Genomic DNA, 21,664 nt, shown 5'->3' with positions numbered 1-21,664 from the left:
TACAGTTCGGCCCCTGTAGCTGCTGTCCGTGCTGCACACGGCGGTTACTCTGGCTATTAGCTGGGAGAAGCGGTTAAAATACCCATTAGCTGGTGGTCATAATAATGGGACTCGACTGTGTACAGTATAACCATCAGATATTTAGGCTGGTCCTTACCCCAGCAATGTCTGACAACTATTGCCCAATAGGTGCTGTAAAAATAACTATTGTTTAATCTCTGCCTCCATATCGGACAGCGTAATAATTTCATTAAATCCTTGGAGCAGATGCTGAACCTATCCATGTAAGTCTTGTCAGAGAGGTGAAAAGTATGTAGAGGTCAGAAGAGCTAGCAATCCTTGGATGGATGCTTTTAGGACCATTGGTAGAAAATGCCGTCAGTAAACCCTCTGTAAGTAAACCCTTTTGTATCCAATGTCCCCGTTAGAACAAAGTGAAACATAACGGTCTGTTACATATGAACATTAGCACCATGACTGCAGGCAGCTGAGCCTGTTACACTTTTGAACTATAAGAAAATAAATGCGCAATTTAATAAATCCAAGTGGAGAGTGATCTATGTGAGCAAAGTAATTACAGAAAATGAACAAGTGTCTGGATTAAGATATCTTCTTCTTAAGGCTTCAGGACCACACAAGACTTCCCTGAGGCACGTATTCCGGTCTGAAGATGGTACCTGCGTGTGACGGGATGCTTTCATCTGAAATACACTAGTTAACCAATTAAAGGATCATATTTACTCTGCCATCTGCCCTGTTAGTCAGGAGTAAAGCAAAGACACTTTCATTTAATTCTTCGTCCACACAAACAAGTTTGTTGTAGCTACAAAATGACAGCAATAAACCTGAAGGAACAGACACGGCGTCTCCTGCCGACTCATTCGCCTGGGATATCATTTGTTTGGGGTTTTAAGTGGGATGCTGCACATAAGAAAATAAGGGGTACATTTACTAAGCAGTGATAAGAGCGGAGAAGTGAGCCAGTAGAGAAATTTCCCCATCAACCAATCAGCAGCTCTGTATCAATTTATAGCATGCAAATTATAGATGTTACTTCAGTGCTGATTGGTAGCCATGGGCAACTTCTCCACTGGCTCACTTCTCCGCCCTTATCACTGCTTAGTAAATGTATCCCTAAGTAGTGTAATACTTGCCAATCGCAAACTGGTTTAGGTCACCTCTTGTGTCCATACAGCAAGGCATATGGTGGACATTGGGGGGTGATGGATAAAGCAGTGAAAAGAGTGGAGAAGTAGACCAGCGGAGAAGTTGCCCGTAGCAACCAAGCAGATTTAAAGAAACATTTATTAAGTACATTCTATAAAATGATAGGTACAGTGCATACGGAAAGCATTCATAGCGCTTCACTTTTTCTACATTTTGTTATGTTACAGCATTATTCCAAATTATTCATTTTTTTCCCTCAAAATTGTACACACAATAACCCATAATGACAACGTTAAAAAAGTTTTTTGAGATTTTTGCTAAATTTATTAAAAATAGAAAACTAAGAAATCACATGTACATAAGTATTCACAGCCTTTACTCAATACTTTGTTGATGCACCTTTGGCAGCAATTACAGCCTCAAGTCTTTGTGAATATGATGACACAAGCTTGGCACACCTATCTTTGGGTAGTTTCGCCCATTCCTCTTTGCAGCATGTCTCAAGCTCCATCAGGTTGGGTGGGAATCGTCGGTGCACAGCCATTTTCAGATCTCTCCAGAGATGTTCAATCGGATTCAAGTCTGGACTCTGGCTGGGCTACTCAAGGACATTCACAGAGTTGTCCTGAAGCCACTCCTTTGATATCTTGGCTGCTTAGGGTCGTTGTCCTGCTGAAAGATGTACCGTCACGCCAGTCTGAGGTCAAGAGCGCTCTGGAGCAGGTTTTCATCCAGGATGTCTCTGTACATTTCTGCATTCATCTTGCCCTCTATCCTGACTAGTCTCCCAGTTCCTGCCGCTGAAAAACATCCCCACAGCATAATGCTGCCACCACCATGCTTCACTGTGGGGATGGTTTTGGCCTGGTGATGAGTGGTGCCTGGTTTCCTCCAAACATGATGCCTGGCAAGGCATTCACGCCAAAGAGTTCAATCTTTGTCTCATCAGACCAGAGAATTTTGTTTCTCGTAGTCTGAGAGTCCTTCAGGTGCATTTTGGCAAACTCCAGGCGGGCTGCCATGTGCTTTTTACTAGGGAGTGGCTTCTGTCTGGCCAGTCTACCATACAGACCTGATTGGTGGATTGCTGCAGATATGGTTGTCCTTCTGGAAGGTTCTTTTCTCTCCACGGGAAAAAAAATTCTGATTCATGCCCCCTAACATTATTTGTAATTTTTCCTCTTTCTAGTAATGCCCATTACACATTATGTCACACACAGTAATGCCCCTTACACATTATGCCACACACCGCAATGCCCCTTACACATAATGTCACACACCGCAAAGCCCATTACACATTATGCCACACACTGCAATGCCCCTTACACATTATGCCAAACACCGTAATGCCCATTACACAATATGCCACACACCGTAATGCCTGTAACACATTAAGCCACACACTGTAATGCAACTTACACATTATGCCACACACCGTAATGCCCCTTACACATTATGCCACACACCATAATGCCTGTGATACATAAGGCCACACACCACAATGCCCCTGACACATTATGCCACACACCACAATGCCCCTGACACATTATGGCACACACGTCAATGTCCCTGATACATTATGCCACACAACAATGCCTCTGATACATTATGCCACACACCGCAATGACTGTGACACATTATGCCAACCACCGCAATGCCCCTGACACATTATGCCACACATCGCAATGGCCGTGATACAGTATGCCACACACCATAATGCCTGTAACACATTATGCCACACACCGCAATGCCCGTGATACAGTATGCCCCACAGTAAGGCTTCTAATTACTTTTAAATAACCTGTTTGTTGCCAGGGTTTTCATGCTCTGGGTTCCATGCGCGTTGCCAGGGGTTTCATGCTCAGGGTGTTATGCTTGTTGCCAGGGGTTTCATGTTTTGGGTGTTATGCTCGTTATCAGGAATGTAATGCTCATTGCCAGGGGTTTCATATACTCTGGGTGTCATGCTCATTGCCAGGGGTTTAATATACTCTGGATGTCATGCTCATTGCCAGGGGTTTCATATACTCTGGGTGTCATGCTCATTGCCAGGTGTTTCATATGCTCTGGGTGTCATGCTCATTGCCAGGGGTTTAATATACTCTGGATGTCATGCTCATTGCCAGGGGTTTCATATACTCTGGGTGTCATGCTCATTGCCAGGTGTTTCATATGCTCTGGGTGTCATGCTCATTGCCAGGGGTTTCATATACTCTGGATGTCATGCTCATTGCCAGGGGTTTCATATGCTCTGGGTGTCATGTTCATTGCCAGGGGTGACTGCTCATTGCAAGGGGTGTCATACTCGTTGCCAGGGCTTTCATATACTCGGGGTGTCATGCTCATTGCCAGGGGTGTCATACTCGTTGTCAGGGGTTTCATATGCTCAGGGTGTCTTGCTCGTTGCCAGGGATGAATGCTCTTTGCCAGGGGTTTCATATGCTCTGGGTGTTTTGCTCGTTGCCAGGGGTGAATGCTCTTTGCCAGGGGTTTCATGCACTGGATGTCATGCTTGTTGCCAGGGGTTCCATGCTCATTGCCAGGGGTTTCATATGCTCAGGGTGTCATGATCATTGTCAGGGGGGAATGTTCATTGCCAGGGGTGTCATGCTCATTGGCAGGGGATCCATATGCTCTGGGTGCCATGCTCATTGCCAGGGGTTGGCGCCACCACCAGAGCTGAGTATGACCTCTTGTATCTGTCTCCTCCAAGGCGGCAGCCATTTCTGGAGGGGCATTAGCAGAATTACATGCGGACAGCTAAAATAATCAAAGGCTGAAATAAAAATGTTTTGCTTGCAAAAATGGTGTTTAGCCAGTGATAAGACTTGTTTCTATACCCTGGCAGAACTACAAGTGGTGTGGCTCCCTCTATTTCCTGTGGCGTTACCTGGGCCTAACCAAATTTTACAATGCAGCACATTGATACACTGTTCCACCTATGTTTTTAATTAATTGGATCACAGCTGGAGTTACACCTGATACCTCCAGTGATAACCCCACCGGTGATGAGTCTGCTTACTTTTATGAGGGGGGAGCAAAATTATCAAGTACTATGGCGAGTCTTGTGCCACCATGATGCTTGTTTTAGAAATACCTTCTAGTGACACCTTTACCAGACAGGACCAGTACAGAGATGCTTTATCTTATAATCAAACTATTTTATACATTCTGTTTAAAGTTTTCAGCATGTCACGTGATTGTCAGTTTGTGAGGGGTGTATAAGGGTCTGCTGTAGTGTAGCTGTAGTCGGACACTTAGTTCACGCAACCCGCTCTTACCTTCAGGCCGTCAATGAAGCTCCAGTTCACAGTCCTGTAACACAGGTCGGACGCAGATGGATACTCACTCTTGGACCCTGAGCAGGGCCCCACTGGCCATCTGGCACTTCTAGCTAATGCCAGAATGGCCGATGGCCTGTTGGGCCGGTCCAGCCACACAGAAAGCTGGCCAAACTGGCCATCTGCATCACAGCCTTCCGGCTCTCTGTTTTCCCTAACCCCGACACGCCCGTGAGTGGTACCCAGATAGATGGGGGCATGCCGTGAGCCCAGCACACCCTGACTCATGGCATGCCCCCATGAGCCATGGCCACACACCCCTTGACGTGTGCGCCTGTGACACGCACACATACCCACATGTCAGGGCTGTACATCAGCCCCAGTCTGTCCCTGACCCTGCATTCTATATTCCAACCATTGGCGTTTATCTAATGGATGCAGTGTGTGCAGGGGGGGCCCACACCACACACACTGCACCCATTTCTCCTATACTTACCCTTCCGGAGTCCATCGCTGACCGTGTTTGGGCCCCCTCCTCTCCCGTAGCCGTCTCGCCGCTGCTAGCGCACTGACCACTAGAGACTCTGGCACAGTGCCAGAGTCTACAGCGCATACGCAGGACTCCAAAAAAATGGCGCGGCAGACATTTTTCGGAGTCCTGTGCATGCGCTGTAGACTCTGGCACTGTGCCAGAGTCTACAGCGCTCAGAGCGCTAGCAGCGACGCAACAGCTACGGGAGAGGAGGGGGCCCGCACACGTAGTCTGCACACGGGTCCCCTCCTCTCTAGAGACGCCCCTGATTTCAACCAATGGATTCTCCTCTTATTGTAAATGTGAGAAATAAAAACGCCATAGTGTTTTATTATAATGGCCATATTGTGTGTTCACAAGATGATGATGGATTCACTGTATTCCCCTAGGTCAGCCACTTCTGCTTCCCTAGCAACAAAGTTTGCTTACAAAATAAATGTAAATGCTGATAATTGTGTTACTTACTGCTGCTATAGAGCAGCAGCACTGATACAATGACAAGCGCAACACAACTACCGCCCATTACCTGAAGGCAGACTTTTCATCACCAGTCAGTTGATCATTATGTCTAGGTGACATCGCCTTTGGCTAGAGTTAGTCCCAGAGATCAGAAAAGTCTCGTTATAACACTGAATACCAAATAATAGCTGATAGTACAGATGTGTCCTCATCAGTGGCGGCAGCTGCCCTTGGCGTGCGTGCAGCGCAGACCACACATTGCACGGGGTGGAAGCGGTTAACACACATATATAAACATATCTGTAATGTATATAATAAATGTGCTGGCTGCCTGACCCCGGGGATCAGCGATGTCTGTGTGTTTCATAGCTGCCGCTGCGGCACTCAGGATGCAGCAGTCAGCTTGTCCTTCCCCTATACCAGGCCTAGCCAACCTGTGGCGTTCCAGCTGTTGTGAAACTACATGTCCCAGCATGCCCTGCCACAGTTTTGCCATTAGGGAATGCTAAAAGTGTGGTAGAGCATGTTGGGATGTGCAGTTTTACAGCAGCTGGAGAGCTACAGGTTGGCCAGGGCTGCTCTATACAGTAAGCCCGACCCCCGTGGCTGGTTTCACAGGAGTCTGGGGGTGGGCTTATAGAGGAAGGTATGTTTATAAGGGGCAGATGTACTAAGCCTTGGAGAGAGATAAAGTGGAGAGAGATAAAGTACCTACCAACCTATCAACTGCTGACTGTCATTTTTTATACACAGCAGGTAACGTGCCAGTTAAGAGCTGAATGATTGGTTGGTGCTTTATCTCTCTCCACTTTATCACTCTCCATGGCTTAGTACATCTCCCCCTAAGTGTTAACCCGCACCCCCTCCCCCTCATGTAGCCCGTACTGGTCCTTATACACCAAGCCTCGATACACTATGCAGCACCAGGCACCTTGCGTGAGTGAGCTTACCCCGAGAGGTGTAGTGTTTGCGTCTTATTCGCACCACAGTGAAACACCACTTCCAGAGGTGCCAGGCTGCAACAATAACCGCACAGGAACTCATTTTAAACATGTACAAAGTTGCAGATGAAGTACTAAGGAACTTGGCATGAAAAAATTGGAAGGACATACCAGTTTCTCATCATAACTCTCATAAAGATTGAGAAATATCTCACCTCTATGTCTGTGCTCACTCTGCCCCAGCAATACATAGCTATTAAGCCCACCACAACTCAATTCTCAGAGCCCTCTAACTGCATCTGGTGGCGTGCTTTTACACCCTGCCACACCTCGATGCTCTCATTCCCCGCCAGACTCCACACTCCTTGCTTGTCTTATTACCAGCAGCTCCCCCTATGGGGCTGCAGGTCTCTTAAAGCTGAATTCACAGACCGTTGGCAGCCAAAAAATAATAATTTGCCATGGCACACCTACTGTATTACAAATGATACTAGGGGGTCAATTCATCAAGCAGTGAAAAGAGTGGAGAAGTGAGCCTGTGGAGAAGTTGCCCATGGCAACCAATCAAGTGCACCGTACAATTGTACAGTATGCAAATTATAAATATTACTTCAATGCTGATTGGTTGCCATGGGCAACTTCTCCACTGACTCATTTGTCCACACTTTTCACTGCTTCATGAATAGATCCCATATGTTGCTGACAAAGCTGTCTTTTCATTCAGACGATAACCATTAGAGGGCAATCATTTGATAAAAGGAACTCCTCTCTATCAAATGTGGATGTTTCGACATGTACACAGGTGCCATTATGGGGTGATAGGGCTTGCAGTGACCGCTACCCATATATGTAAATGTATGTTTTCTGTAGTGAAGTGTAGATTGAAGGTGATCACCCGATAATGGGAGGAATACATCAAGCCTTCTAAAGAGTAGAGAAGTGGAAAAGTGGTGAAGTTGCCCCTAGCAACCAGTCAGTTTGTAACTAGTATTTTGCAGAGTGTAAATTCTAGCTAGAAGATGATTAGTTGCTATGGACAATTTCTCTACTCGTCTGCTTACATGGTATCCGGTCTCTAGGTTGGCCACACTTAGGTCGACATGCATTAGGTAGACCACTATTGGTCGACATGCATTAGGGCGACATGGTTTCTAGGTCGACATGGTTACTAGGTTGACATGTTATTAGGTCGACATGACAAAAGGTCGACATGAGTTTTTCACAAATGTTTTTTTTTTTTTAAACTTTTTCATACTTTACGATCTACATGGACTACAATTGGGAATGGGAATGGTAACCTGTGCCAAGCGCAGCGGTAGCGGAGCGAGGCACCTTGCCCGAAGCATGGCGAGCGAAGTGAACCATGCAAACAAATTGGGGTTCCCGGTCACTCTACGAAGAAAACAACACCAATTTTTTTAAAAAAATCTCATGTCAACATTTTGTCATGTCGACCTAATGGTTGTGTTGGCCTGTTTTAGGTGTCGACTTAGTTACTGTCGACCAACAGTGGTCGACCAAAGTGTGGTCAACCCTATGAACCACCCCTGTTATACATTCCTCCCACCACCCAGTGTCTACTAGCGGACCTCATCATTTGAAACAGGGGGGGTCCTCTTTCCAATGTGAATGCCTCCTGAATTAATGAAAGCCAGTTTGTGGAAAGTCTTCCCCCATCCGTGGACTATGTTTCTGTAAAGCAGGGACTACAGTAATGTCTCCTGATCACCAGGCTTTAGTTTAGTGCTTGAAAGAAAGACAGGGCTCCCGTGCGCGATGATGTCACTTCTTGGCAACCTCCCTGCTCTGTGGTGTTACTGGGGTTCAGTAAGGGAGATATCCTCAGGGAATATAAACATTAGGGGAAAAAATAATGAAGGACAATTTCCACCCAAATGCAGAATGAGGCAGATATTCCATGAATGGTGCATTTCTCCAACTGCTCCCTACCTCTCCTAGATTCATATCCTGCCTCCTGTGGTGACAAATATGTCCTATCACGGTGTATGGGGAATCACTGGTGTAACTAAAGACCACTTGTGTATTGTAAATCACAAGCCTACGAGTGGGAAATGTGCCATACTAGAACAATTTGATACGCTGTGAACAGATACCACATCAAACTTGGGAGCGCTCAGTGATTGTAGACAAGTGTTTAAAAGCCTTTTCCATGCTTCACGAACGTTACTTTTTAAAGACTTGTAGGATTACAGCGCAATAAAGCTTTCACAGAAGTCAGTAACTGTTTTATTTATGTACTAACATATGTGGAGAGCCGTCACACATCTCATTTCCATGTGTTTGTCAAGTACATTAACTTTTCCTCAACGGATTTAATTAACCGCCATTCAAATTGTGTTCAGCCGTCAGAACATCAAAAGTATAGCAGAGAAGGGCTCTTACACTTTACTGAATTAAAATAAACTTTCTCTTAGAATAATTTGGCTTGCAGTATTGACATTTAGCATTTGTTATTGTTGTAGTTAGTGTTTTATTTGCATTTGAGTATATTATAGTACAGAAGTGCCTTCACTCCGTCATGTCACCAGTACAGGATCCGCCGCAGGGAGCCAAAGCAGTAGCTGCAGATTGGTTTGCAACAATAGGTAAATGAATAAAGAAAGATTGGCTATTGCATTCATGCACGTTGCGTTGTGTTAAAGGATCTCTTTGTTACTATTTGTTACATAAAGAAGTAGCCTTTTTTGCTTGGTATATACGCAGCCCCGCCCATCTGCAGCATTATCGGCAAAGCATCATGGGAAGCGGGCTCCATATTGACGTGATTCGTAGCAAACTGTATCATCAGTCACCTTGCCTCAACCACTTTGCTTGGAAAGCAACCGAGCTGTGGTGGGAGACCTATCTACTTGTCTAGGGACTGGTAGACTGTCCTCCCAATTTCTGGGGGAATGGGCAATTGTAAAACATACACAGTGTGGTGCTGGTTCAAGCAAGTAACTGGGCACCTGGACAAACCATGTTGCAACACATGGGGCGCAAATACAGTTTTTGGTTTTGTTTTGTTTTTGCATGCAGGGTAAATACTGTCTGTTTTTGCATGTAGCCCACAAATGGTGAACAGCTTTGTTTTTACACTGCAATTTCAATTGGATTTTGAACACGGCTCTCCCGATCTAAATCTCTCTGCACATTTTACATCTGCGCTCCCCTTCCCCCCACACCCTGCAGTGCAACATGGTTTTACCAAGGGACAAATCAACTAGCTATTTTTTCCCCCCCCGTAGAATCAGCCCCTTAGTAAAGAGACTCGCATATTCTGTTGCAGATGGCTCCATTACTCTGTGAAGGCTTTCATGGTAACGTTATAGTGCAATTCTTGGCTTCTGGCTTGCAGTCTCCTCTTCACGGTCACTTTCTCACAAACAGCATGCCCCCACTCCCCAGTGAATAGAGACAGTGGACCATGTGCATTTACACAGTATAACAATGTACTACCATCTTCCAAGCTCTTAAATGCCTTTATGACATTAAAAGTGCCTCTTGGGTTCTTGCAAATCTTTTATCCGTGACAGCAATTGCTTTGGAGAAGAGGAAGGAATTATTGGTTTCTAAAGATTTTTGGATTGTGTTTACACTATAAACAGGGACAGGGCCCAGCCAGTGTTATGTAAATCCCTGCTTCCTCCCACGGTTTATACTGGGCTACAAGTATTGAGAAGTAAATAGACAAATTACTTGTGGTTAGAGACGTTACAAGAGCTCAACACAGGAATTATGTTCTCCACAGAAAATAATATAGGTGGGTATGGTGAATAGAGATAATCTCCATAGAAACCCCATTAATAGCTTTAGTCCATCACCATTAACGCAATATATAGTTTTATGTATAATGGTGTAATATCCTGTGAGTTGCAGGAATGGGGGGTGTGATCGCAGTGAGTTAGCCATAGATTTAAAGCGGTAATATTCTATGAGGTAAAACCAGGTTGGTTTTGAATTTTAAATTATTGCTGCTTTAAATCTACATGTTTACTCTCAGGAATCCCATGGTGCCTGCAAAACGCAGAATATTACGTAAGGTCTGAAATCTTAGTGTACCAATAAGCAAATCCGTACCAATTTCTGCAGCTGCATTTAAATTGAATGCTACGGTACCATTGACATCCATGTATGGTTTTTTTTCCAGTTTTTCATTGAGTTTAAAGAGGACAAATCCCCATAGCACTAATATTTATGCTACATGAGCTCTATTAGATACTAGGGGTTCTATTTACCAAAGTGCATTTTTTTGTTTTGTTTTTTAAGTGGATTGTAGCAACCAATCAGATTCTAGCTATTATCATCTAGAAGGTGCTGGATAAATATTTAGAATCTCCACTTCTAAAAACCGGCACTTTAGTAAATATGCCCCAAGCATTTGGCCCTGGATTATTATTATTATTTTTGGGGGGGGGGTTCTGTCTTCCCATTTATCCTTTAATTTGCACAGATGGATGCTGCTAAGTTATTTATGTGATCTCTAAAAACAACTGATTGCACCAAGTTTTACTTTATAGCGCCTTAGAAAGATGGAGAATAGTTGTATCAGCAGTATTTATTTGTGTTTGTAATAAATAAAACACTTTGCAGTAAATTTTTCTATTTGACAATGCAGAATATGAGGTAAGAATTCCATAGCTTACGGTACCCAAGAAAATCGTGGTCTTGTCTCTGATAGTGCGCTGTCCACTGACAACAAGCAGACAATGGGAGCAGACACTGAAACCGCTGGAGCCCTGCTGTACTGTACCCAAGCTTTTGGGATGAAGGGTTACCCAGGGCAATTTGCCGAACTCTGAATTTTCAGCTCTGGGTAGCAGCGACGTCCTGTGGGGTGAATCTGTTTTGAATTTTTGTAGGTTTGGAGGCAGTTTTAGCATTGTTGCATTCCGCCCCAAATACTTATATGATGCATGTGTTACACAGAGTGCATTATGCTGTTGCGATCAAGATGCGCTGTTAGAGTAATGTCTTTGTGGGGATTAGGTGAAAACCGGACCGGACCAAACTCCGGAATGCCGGACCGGATCAGCTCCCCGCAGCGACCTCTGCCGCTGGGGAGCTGTGAAAGCGCGTCCCCGTCCGGGGGGCGGGTCCGCGGACGGCCTGTCAGTGGGGAGGGAGAAATCCCTGCCGGCTCCCGCACGAAGCTGCTGCACTGCTAGGAGGCTGTCAGCCCTGCACAGTGGCGCTGTCTGTGCGCTGCTGTCACACAGGGGAACCGCTGTGCAGGGCTGACAGCCTCCCACCTACCCCGCTGGTACTACACTCGGGCAGAGGGATGGAGGGGGGAGAACGGACATAGCTGCTGGTGCTGCAGCTCATCTATTTCACACACTGGCTGCATAGGGAGGTTTTTTCTTTTCTTTTTTAGAGCAGTATAAATATATAAATAAATAATAATAAATGACCACTTGCCCATTGTTTTTGTTGGGAGGGTAGGGGGTGTAACCACGCCGCCTTTATAAAAAAATATAATTAAAACTAATATTTATGAGCAGCGCCACATGCAGTGGTGCCAAGAGGCGGGTAATCAGGTATTAATTACCCTGTCCCAGGCTGCTGGAGGGGCCCGACAGGGGATTCTAAAACTAATATTTATGAGCAGCGCCACATGCAGTGGTGCCAAGAGGCGGGTAATCAGGTATTAATTACCCTGTCCCAGGCTGCTGGAGGGGCCCGACAGGGGAGTCCACATCCCCCTTCCCAAATATACTTACGCTTGGCGGTACTGGGCAGCGTCCTGTAGTGCACATGCGTCATGTTCCCAGATGTCACTGGGCAGATGGCGCCGTCGGCCGAAGAGGAGGGACCTGCTTCCGATTAAGCAACCTGGCCCCTTTGCATAAATTGCACACAATTAATACTTTAATCAATCATATCTTTCAGAGGTGTAGATACGCACCCAATTTAGGCCACACCGCATTACATTACTGGGGCCCAGCATGGCTTTCCACGCCCCTGTGGGGTGGGGCGCCGTTATATCCATTCCGGTTGGTAGAATTGGGTGCAGAACACCCAGACAAACTTATATGCTATTGGTGCCGAAATAGGACATCCTTAGATATCAGTACCAGGTCCCGGAATGGGGGGCAGACCATCTTAGATACCTGTTCCGGGTTCCGGAACAGGATGCATACCACCTTAAATAGCTGTTTCATGTGCCGGAATTGTGTGCAGGACACCCAGACAATCTTAGATAGCCTTTCAGGGAGCCAGAATAGGGCGCAGACCACCTTAGATACCTGTTCCGGGTGCCGGAACAGGGCTCAAACCATCTTAGACAACCGGTCCGGATGCCGGAACAGGAGGCAGACCACCTTAGATAGCTGTTTCAGGTACCGGAATGGTGTGCGAGACACCCAGACAAACTTATATAGCTGTTCAGGGTGCCGGAATAGGGCGCAGAACACCTTAGATACCTGTTCCGGGTGCCGGAACAGGGCTCAAACCATCTTAGAACACCGGTCCGGGTGCCGGAACAGGATGCAGACCATCTTAGATAGCGGTTTCATGTGCCGGAATGGTGTACAGAACACCCAGACAACCTTAGATACCTGTTCCGGGTGCCGGAAAAGGGCGCAGACCACCTTAGATACCTGTTCCGGGTGCCGAAACAGGGCTCAAACCATCTTAGACAACCGGTCCGGGTGCCGGAACAGTATGCAGACCATCTTAGATAGCGGTTTCAGGTGCCGGAATGGTGTACAGAACACCCAGACAACCTTAGACAGCTGTTCAGGGTGCCTTGAAAGGCCGCAGACCACCTTAGATACCTGTTCCGGGTGCCGGAACAGGGCTCAAACCATCTTAGACAACCGGTCCGGGTGCCGGAACAGGATGCAGACCATCTTATATAGCGGTTTCAGGTGCCGGAATGGTGTACAGGACACCCAGACAACCTTAGATAGCTGTTCCGGGTGCCGGAAAAGGGCGCAGACCACCTTAGATACCTGTTCTGGGTGCCGGAACAGGGCTCAAACCATCTTAGACAACCGGTCCGGGTGCCGGAACAGTAGGCGGACCATTTTAGATAGCTGTTTCATGTGCCGGAATGGTGTGCAGTACACCAAGTCAACCTTAGATAGCTGTTCAGGGTGCCGGAATAGGGTGCAGAACGCCTTAGATACCTGTTCCGGGTGCCGGAACAGGGCTCAAACCATCTTAGACAACCGGTCCGGGTGCCGGAACAATAGGCGGACCATTTTAGATAGCTGTTTCATGTGCCGGAATGGTGTGCAGGACACCAAGACAACCTTAGAGAGCTGTTCCGGTTGCCGGAATAGGGCGCAGACCACCTTAGATACCTGTTCTGGGTGCCGGAACAGGGCTCAAACCATCTTAGACAACCGGTCCGGGTGCCGGAACAGGATGCAGACCATATTAGATAGCGGTTTCATGTGCCGGAATGGTGTACAGAACACCCAGACAACCTTAGATAGCTGTTCAGGGTGCCGGAATAGGGTGCAGAACACCTTAGATACCTGTTCTGGGTGCCGGAACAGGGCTCAAACCATCTTAGACAACCGGTCCGGGTGCCGGAACAGGATGCAGACCATCTTAGATAGCGGTTTCAGGTGCCGGAATGGTGTGCAGGACACCCAGACAACCTTAGATAGCTGTTCCGGGTGCCGGAAAAGGGCGCAGACCACCTTAGATACCTGTTCTGGGTGCCGGAACAGGGCTCAAACCATCTTAGACAACCGGTCCGGGTGCCGGAACAGGATGCAGACCATCTTAGATAGCGGTTTCATGTGCCGGAATGGTGTACAGAACACCCAGACAACCTTAGATACCTGTTCAGGGTGCCGGAATAGGGCGCAGACCACCTTAGATACCTGTTCCGGGTGCCGGAACAGGGCTCAAACCATCTTAGACAACCGGTCCGGGTGCCGGAACAGGATGCAGACCATCTTAGATAGCGGTTTCATGTGCCGGAATGGTGTACAGAACACCCAGACAACCTTAGATAGCTGTTCAGGGTGCCGGAATAGGGTGCAGAACACCTTAGATACCTGTTCTGGGTGCCGGAACAGGGCTCAAACCATCTTAGACAACCGGTCCGGGTGCCGGAACAGGATGCAGACCATCTTAGATAGCGGTTTCAGGTGCCGGAATGGTGTGCAGGACACCCAGACAACCTTAGATAGCTGTTCCGGGTGCCGGAAAAGGGCGCAGACCACCTTAGATACCTGTTCTGGGTGCCGGAACAGGGCTCAAACCATCTTAGACAACCGGTCCGGGTGCCGGAACAGGATGCAGACCATCTTAGATAGCGGTTTCATGTGCCGGAATGGTGTACAGAACACCCAGACAACCTTAGATACCTGTTCAGGGTGCCGGAATAGGGCGCAGACCACCTTAGATACCTGTTCCGGGTGCCAAAACAGGGCTCAAACCATCTTAGACAACCGGTCCGGGTGCCGGAACAGGATGCAGACCATCTTAGATAGCAGTTTCATGTGCCGGAATGGTGTACAGAACACCCAGACAACCTTAGATAGCTGTTCAGGGTGCCGGAATAGGGCGCAGAACACCTTAGATACCTGTTCCGGGTGCCGGAACAGGGCTCAAACCATCTTAGACAACCGGTCCGGGTGCCGGAACAGGATGCAGACCATCTTAGATAGCGGTTTCATGTGCCGGAATGGTGTACAGAACACCCAGACAACCTTAGATACCTGTTCCGGGTGCCGGAAAATGGCGCAGACCACCTTAGATACCTGTTCCGGGTGCCGAAACAGGGCTCAAACCATCTTAGACAACCGGTCCGGGTGCCGGAACAGTATGCAGACCATCTTAGATAGCGGTTTCATGTGCCGGAATGGTGTACAGAACACCCAGACAACCTTAGACAGCTGTTCAGGGTGCCTTGAAAGGCCGCAGACCACCTTAGATACCTGTTCCGGGTGCCGGAACAGGGCTCAAACCATCTTAGACAACCGGTCCGGGTGCCGGAACAGGATGCAGACCATCTTATATAGCGGTTTCAGGTGCCGGAATGGTGTACAGGACACCCAGACAACCTTAGATAGCTGTTCCGGGTGCCGGAAAAGGGCGCAGACCACCTTAGATACCTGTTCTGGGTGCCGGAACAGGGCTCAAACCATCTTAGACAACCGGTCCGGGTGCCGGAACAGGATGCAGACCATCTTAGATAGCGGTTTCAGGTGCCGGAATGGTGTACAGAACACCCAGACAACCTTAGACAGCTGTTCCGGGTGCCTTGAAAGGCCGCAGACCACCTTAGATACCTGTTCCGGGTGCCAAAACAGGGCTCAAACCATCTTAGACAACCGGTCCGGGTGCCGGAACAGGATGCAGACCATCTTAGATAGCGGTTTCATGTGCCGGAATGGTGTACAGAACACCCAGACAACCTTAGATAGCTGTTCAGGGTGCCGGAATAGGGCGCAGAACACCTTAGATACCTGTTCCGGGTGCCGGAACAGGGCTCAAACCATCTTAGACAACCGGTCCGGGTGCCGGAACAGGATGCAGACCATCTTAGATAGCGGTTTCATGTGCCGGAATGGTGTACAGAACACCCAGACAACCTTAGATACCTGTTCCGGGTGCCGGAAAAGGGCGCAGACCACCTTAGATACCTGTTCCGGGTGCCGAAACAGGGCTCAAACCATCTTAGACAACCGGTCCGGGTGCCGGAACAGTATGCAGACCATCTTAGATAGCGGTTTCAGGTGCCGGAATGGTGTACAGAACACCCAGACAACCTTAGACAGCTGTTCAGGGTGCCTTGAAAGGCCGCAGACCACCTTAGATACCTGTTCCGGGTGCCAAAACAGGGCTCAAACCATCTTAGACAACCGGTCCGGGTGCCGGAACAGGATGCAGACCATCTTAGATAGCAGTTTCATGTGCCGGAATGGTGTACAGAACACCCAGACAACCTTAGATAGCTGTTCAGGGTGCCGGAATAGGGCGCAGACCACCTTAGATACCTGTTCTGGGTGCCGGAACAGGGCTCAAACCATCTTAGACAACCGGTCCGGGTGCCGGAACAGGATGCAGACCATCTTAGATAGCGGTTTCATGTGCCGGAATGGTGTACAGAACACCCAGACAACCTTAGATACCTGTTCCGGGTGCCGGAAAAGGGCGCAGACCACCTTAGATACCTGTTCCGGGTGCCGGAACAGGGCTCAAACCATCTTAGACAACCGGTCCGGGTGCCGGAACAAGATGCAGACCATCTTATATAGCGGTTTCAGGTGCCGGAATGGTGTACAGGACACCCAGACAACCTTAGATAGCTGTTCCGGGTGCCGGAAAAGGGCGCAGACCACCTTAGATACCTGTTCTGGGTGCCGAAACAGGGCTCAAACCATCTTAGACAACCGGTCCGGGTGCCGGAACAGGATGCAGACCATCTTATATAGCGGTTTCAGGTGCCGGAATGGTGTGCAGGACACCCAGACAACCTTAGATAGCTGTTCCGGGTGCCGGAAAAGGGCGCAGACCACCTTAGATACCTGTTCCGGGTGCCAAAACAGGGCTCAAACCATCTTAGACAACCGGTCCGGGTGCCGGAACAGGATGCAGACCATCTTAGATAGCGGTTTCATGTGCCGGAATGGTGTACAGAACACCCAGACAACCTTAGATACCTGTTCCGGGTGCCGGAAAAGGGCGCAGACCACCTTAGATACCTGTTCCGGGTGCCAAAACAGGGCTCAAACCATCTTAGACAACCGGTCCGGGTGCCGGAACAGGATGCAGACCATCTTAGATAGCGGTTTCATGTGCCGGAATGGTGTACAGAACACCCAGACAACCTTAGATAGCTGTTCAGGGTGCCGGAATAGGGCGCAGAACACCTTAGATACCTGTTCCGGGTACCGGAACAGGGCTCAAACCATCTTAGACAACCGGTCCGGGTGCCGGAACAGTATGCAGACCATCTTAGATAGCGGTTTCATGTGCCGGAATGGTGTACAGAACACCCAGACAACCTTAGATACCTGTTCCGGGTGCCGGAAAAGGGCGCAGACCACCTTAGATACCTGTTCCGGGTGCCAAAACAGGGCTCAAACCATCTTAGACAACCGGTCCGGGTGCCGGAACAGTATGCAGACCATCTTAGATAGCGGTTTCAGGTGCCGGAATGGTGTACAGAACACCCAGACAACCTTAGACAGCTGTTCAGGGTGCCTTGAAAGGCCGCAGACCACCTTAGATACCTGTTCCGGGTACCAAAACAGGGCTCAAACCATCTTAGACAACCGGTCCGGGTGCCGGAACAGTAGGCGGACCATTTTAGATAGCTGTTTCATGTGCCGGAATGGTGTGCAGTACACCAAGTCAACCTTAGATAGCTGTTCAGGGTGCCGGAATAGGGTGCAGAACGCCTTAGATACCTGTTCCGGGTGCCGGAACAGGGCTCAAACCATCTTAGACAACCGGTCCGGGTGCCGGAACAATAGGCGGACCATTTTAGATAGCTGTTTCATGTGCCGGAATGGTGTGCAGGACACCAAGACAACCTTAGAGAGCTGTTCCGGTTGCCGGAATAGGGCGCAGACCACCTTAGATACCTGTTCTGGGTGCCGGAACAGGGCTCAAACCATCTTAGACAACCGGTCCGGGTGCCGGAACAGGATGCAGACCATCTTAGATAGCGGTTTCATGTGCCGGAATGGTGTACAGAACACCCAGACAACCTTAGATAGCTGTTCAGGGTGCCGGAATAGGGTGCAGAACACCTTAGATACCTGTTCTGGGTGCCGGAACAGGGCTCAAACCATCTTAGACAACCGGTCCGGGTGCCGGAACAGGATGCAGACCATCTTAGATAGCGGTTTCATGTGCCGGAATGGTGTACAGAACACCCAGACAACCTTAGATAGCTGTTCAGGGTGCCGGAATAGGGTGCAGAACACCTTAGATACCTGTTCCGGGTGCCGGAACAGGGCTCAAACCATCTTAGACAACCGGTCCGGGTGCCGGAACAGGATGCAGACCACATTAGATTGCTGTTTCATGTGCCGGAATGGTGTGCAGGGCACCCAGACAACCTTAGATAGCTGTTTAGGGTGCCAGAATAGGGGGCAGACCACCATAGATACCTGTTCCGGGTGCCAGAACAGGGCTCAAACCATCATAGACAAGTGTGTCGGGTGTCGGGTGCCAGAACAGGATGCAGACCACATTAGATTGCTGTTTCATGTGCCGAAATGGTGTGCAGAACACCCAGACACCCTTAGATAGCCATTCCGGGTACCGGAATAGGGTGCAGGCCACCTTAGATAGCTGTTCCGGGTGCCGGAATAGGATGTAGACCACCTTAGATACCCATTCTGGGTTCCGAAACGGGCAGCAGACCACCTTGGATACCCATTCTGGGTACCGTGCTAGTGTGCAGAACACAGAGACATCTTTAGATAGCCTTGTTGGGTGCCAGAATTGGACGCAGACCACCTTAGATAATCGTTCTGGGTGTTGAAACGGGGTGCAAAAACACCCATACATCCTTAGATAGTCAGCACCCCCACAGCTGTGCTTCCGTCGCTGCCCCGCCAGTGCTGTACTATACCGGCTCCTGCTCACACAGTGACAGGCAGCCTGCATTGGCACGCTGCAGTGACTGCAGCATCCTGTACCACCTACGCTCCGCCCCTCCCTATTCCCAATGTCCGCAGTAGGAGAAGAACATAGCGCGGTTGACAAATTGGCAGCCAGGTGGAAGCAGCTGCTCTGGAGGCTGAAGTAAGTATAACACACACAGACACACACACACACACACACACACACACACACACACACACACACACAAACCAGGGCTGTCTTAACAGCAGTGTAGGCCCCTGGGCACAGCAATGCACTGGGGCCCCTACCCATCCTCTAATGGAAGGGGTGCTATCAGCGGCAGCTTTGGTGTCCCGTGGGTGGTAGGGGGTGTTTCAGGACGGATCGCAATACGCAATCCAAACGCAAAAATGACTAAAAGGATGCGGTGCATGCACAGGGCCTGTCCTGCGCCCGCATTTTCTGTGTGCGCCCGCAGAAAATGCAAATGAAGTGGTCGTGGGGCAGGGTGCGGCAACGCTCCTTTTCCAAGGCAGAGACTTAGCTTTGCGGGGGCGTGGCTTGGAATTGGGGGGCATGCCAGCATGAATGGGGTGGACATGACAGGGGCATGATCGGGGCGGCTGCGTGACATCACACCCAGCCACCGCAATCAAAAAGATGGAGGCAGGCCCCCTGCGGTGTGATCGCAATTTCTGCTTGGAAAAGGGGGGTGGTGGAACCTGAACCAGGCCCTATATTCCACTCTGCATGTAGGACCTGGAGCAGTAATTTCTGCTGGGAGGGCAGCTTGCTTGACTGCAGATATCTCAAGTTCCTGTAAATAGATTTTTTTTTAGCTTTGAATGAGATTTTAAAAAGTAGCTATCCCCCCCCTCCCCCTTCCTCCTTCAGGAGGTGCTGGGGACATGGGGATCAGAGTTCAGGAGCCAGAGCAATCCACCAACGAAAATATACAAATATATTATAATATATATTAGGCATGTGGAGCTGGAGCCTGCCGCTGGAAGGCTGATATCTCTGGATCTGGGTATGGTAGAGACAAGCTGCCAGAGTCAACCAAAAGGGGAGAATCCCATCTTTTGGGGTACACTGTCAGAAAAACTCAAAGTCAAACAGAACCTGAGATATCTGGCTAGGAGAATCAATTAATAAGCTTGGATGGAGACCACTGCTTTGAAGTCAGATATCTCAGTTTCCCCAGGGCCAATTTTAAAAATCTGTTACCCCCTGGAAAGAGGGGGCCATCAGCTATCAGCCTAGCTCCCTTATACACCTGGTGCAATGTGCAAAAGGAAAGGGGGCTCTATCTGGTGCAATGTGTAAAAGGGGGCTCTACCTGGTGCAATGTGTAACAGTAATGGGGGCTCTTCCTGGCGCAGTGTGTAAAAGGGAGCTGTACTTGGTGCAGTGTGTAAGAGGGGCTCTACCTGGCAATGTATAAAGGGACTGTAACATAGTAACATAGTTAATGAGGTTGAAAAGATGCCCATCGGCTTCAACCTGTATTCTGTATTAAGCCGAGTTCATTATAATGTCCCTGCTGAAGTAATGTTTTATGTCTAGTTAACAACTATAAATCATGTTAATCCCAGATTATCAAAGTTGATATTTTAAATTCTATAACATTGGATATCTTTTTCAGTCAGAAATTTACTGCATTTACAGATTCCGCCATTACCACCTCCCTGGCAGGGAATTCCAAATCCTTATTGCCGTAACAGTGAAGAACCCTTTCCTCCGCTGCGTACGGAATTTTCTCTCCTCTATCCTCAGCGAGTGACCTCGTGTCCTATACAAAGTTTTTTTTTAATAAGCAATTCCTCTGATAACTCTTTGTAATTTCCCTTTACATATTTGAAGATATTAATAATGTCTCCTCTTAGATGCCTCTTTTCCAGTGTATACATATTCAACCTAGTAAGCCTTTCCTCGTAATCCAGTCCCTCTAGCCTTTTAATCAATTTAGTAGCACGCCTTTAAACCCTTTCGAGTTCACAGATATCTTTTTTATAATGTGGTGCCCAAAACTGAACACAATATTCCAGGTGCGGACGTACCAATGATTTGTACAGCGGCAGGATTACATCCTCGTCCCTTGTCTCAATGCCCCGTTTTATGCACGCTAGCACCTTACTTGCCTTCTTTGCTGCACTTTGACATTGTATACGGTTATTAAGCCTATTTCTCTTACGTCCTAGAGCAGGCCTGGCCAACCTGTGGCTCTCCAGATGTTGTGAAACTAAACATCCCAGCATAACCTGCCACAGTTTTAGCATTCCCTAATAGCAAAACTTTGGCAAGGCATGATGGGACTTGTAGTTTTACAACAGCTGGAGAGCCACAGGTTGGCCAGGCCTGTCCTAGAGGATGCTGGGGTTCCATTTAGTACCATGGGGTATAGACGGGTCCTTTGGGAGCCACTGGCACTTTAAGAGTTTAATAGTGTGGGCTGGCCCCTCCCTCTATGCCCCTCCTACCAGACTCCGTATAGAAACTGTGCCCGAGGAGACGGACAACTTCGAGAGAAGGAATTACACAGATAGTGGCGAGATTCACAGCAGCTCACACATACAAGGCAAACCAAGCTAACCAACTTGAAAACTCAAAAAAAAAAAAAAACAATAGGAAGCGCTGTCACCAAAAGTATCAAATTTAATAAAAGTTGTTTTTACATTATTCACAATAACACACACAATATTATAAAACCAACTCTCCTGGGAGTTTTAAACCAT

The sequence above is a fragment of the Pseudophryne corroboree genome, chromosome 3 (genome assembly GCF_028390025.1).
Source record: "Pseudophryne corroboree isolate aPseCor3 chromosome 3, aPseCor3.hap2, whole genome shotgun sequence".
Lineage (NCBI taxonomy): Eukaryota > Metazoa > Chordata > Amphibia > Anura > Myobatrachidae > Pseudophryne > Pseudophryne corroboree.
Note: the sequence above shows the minus strand (reverse complement) of the source record.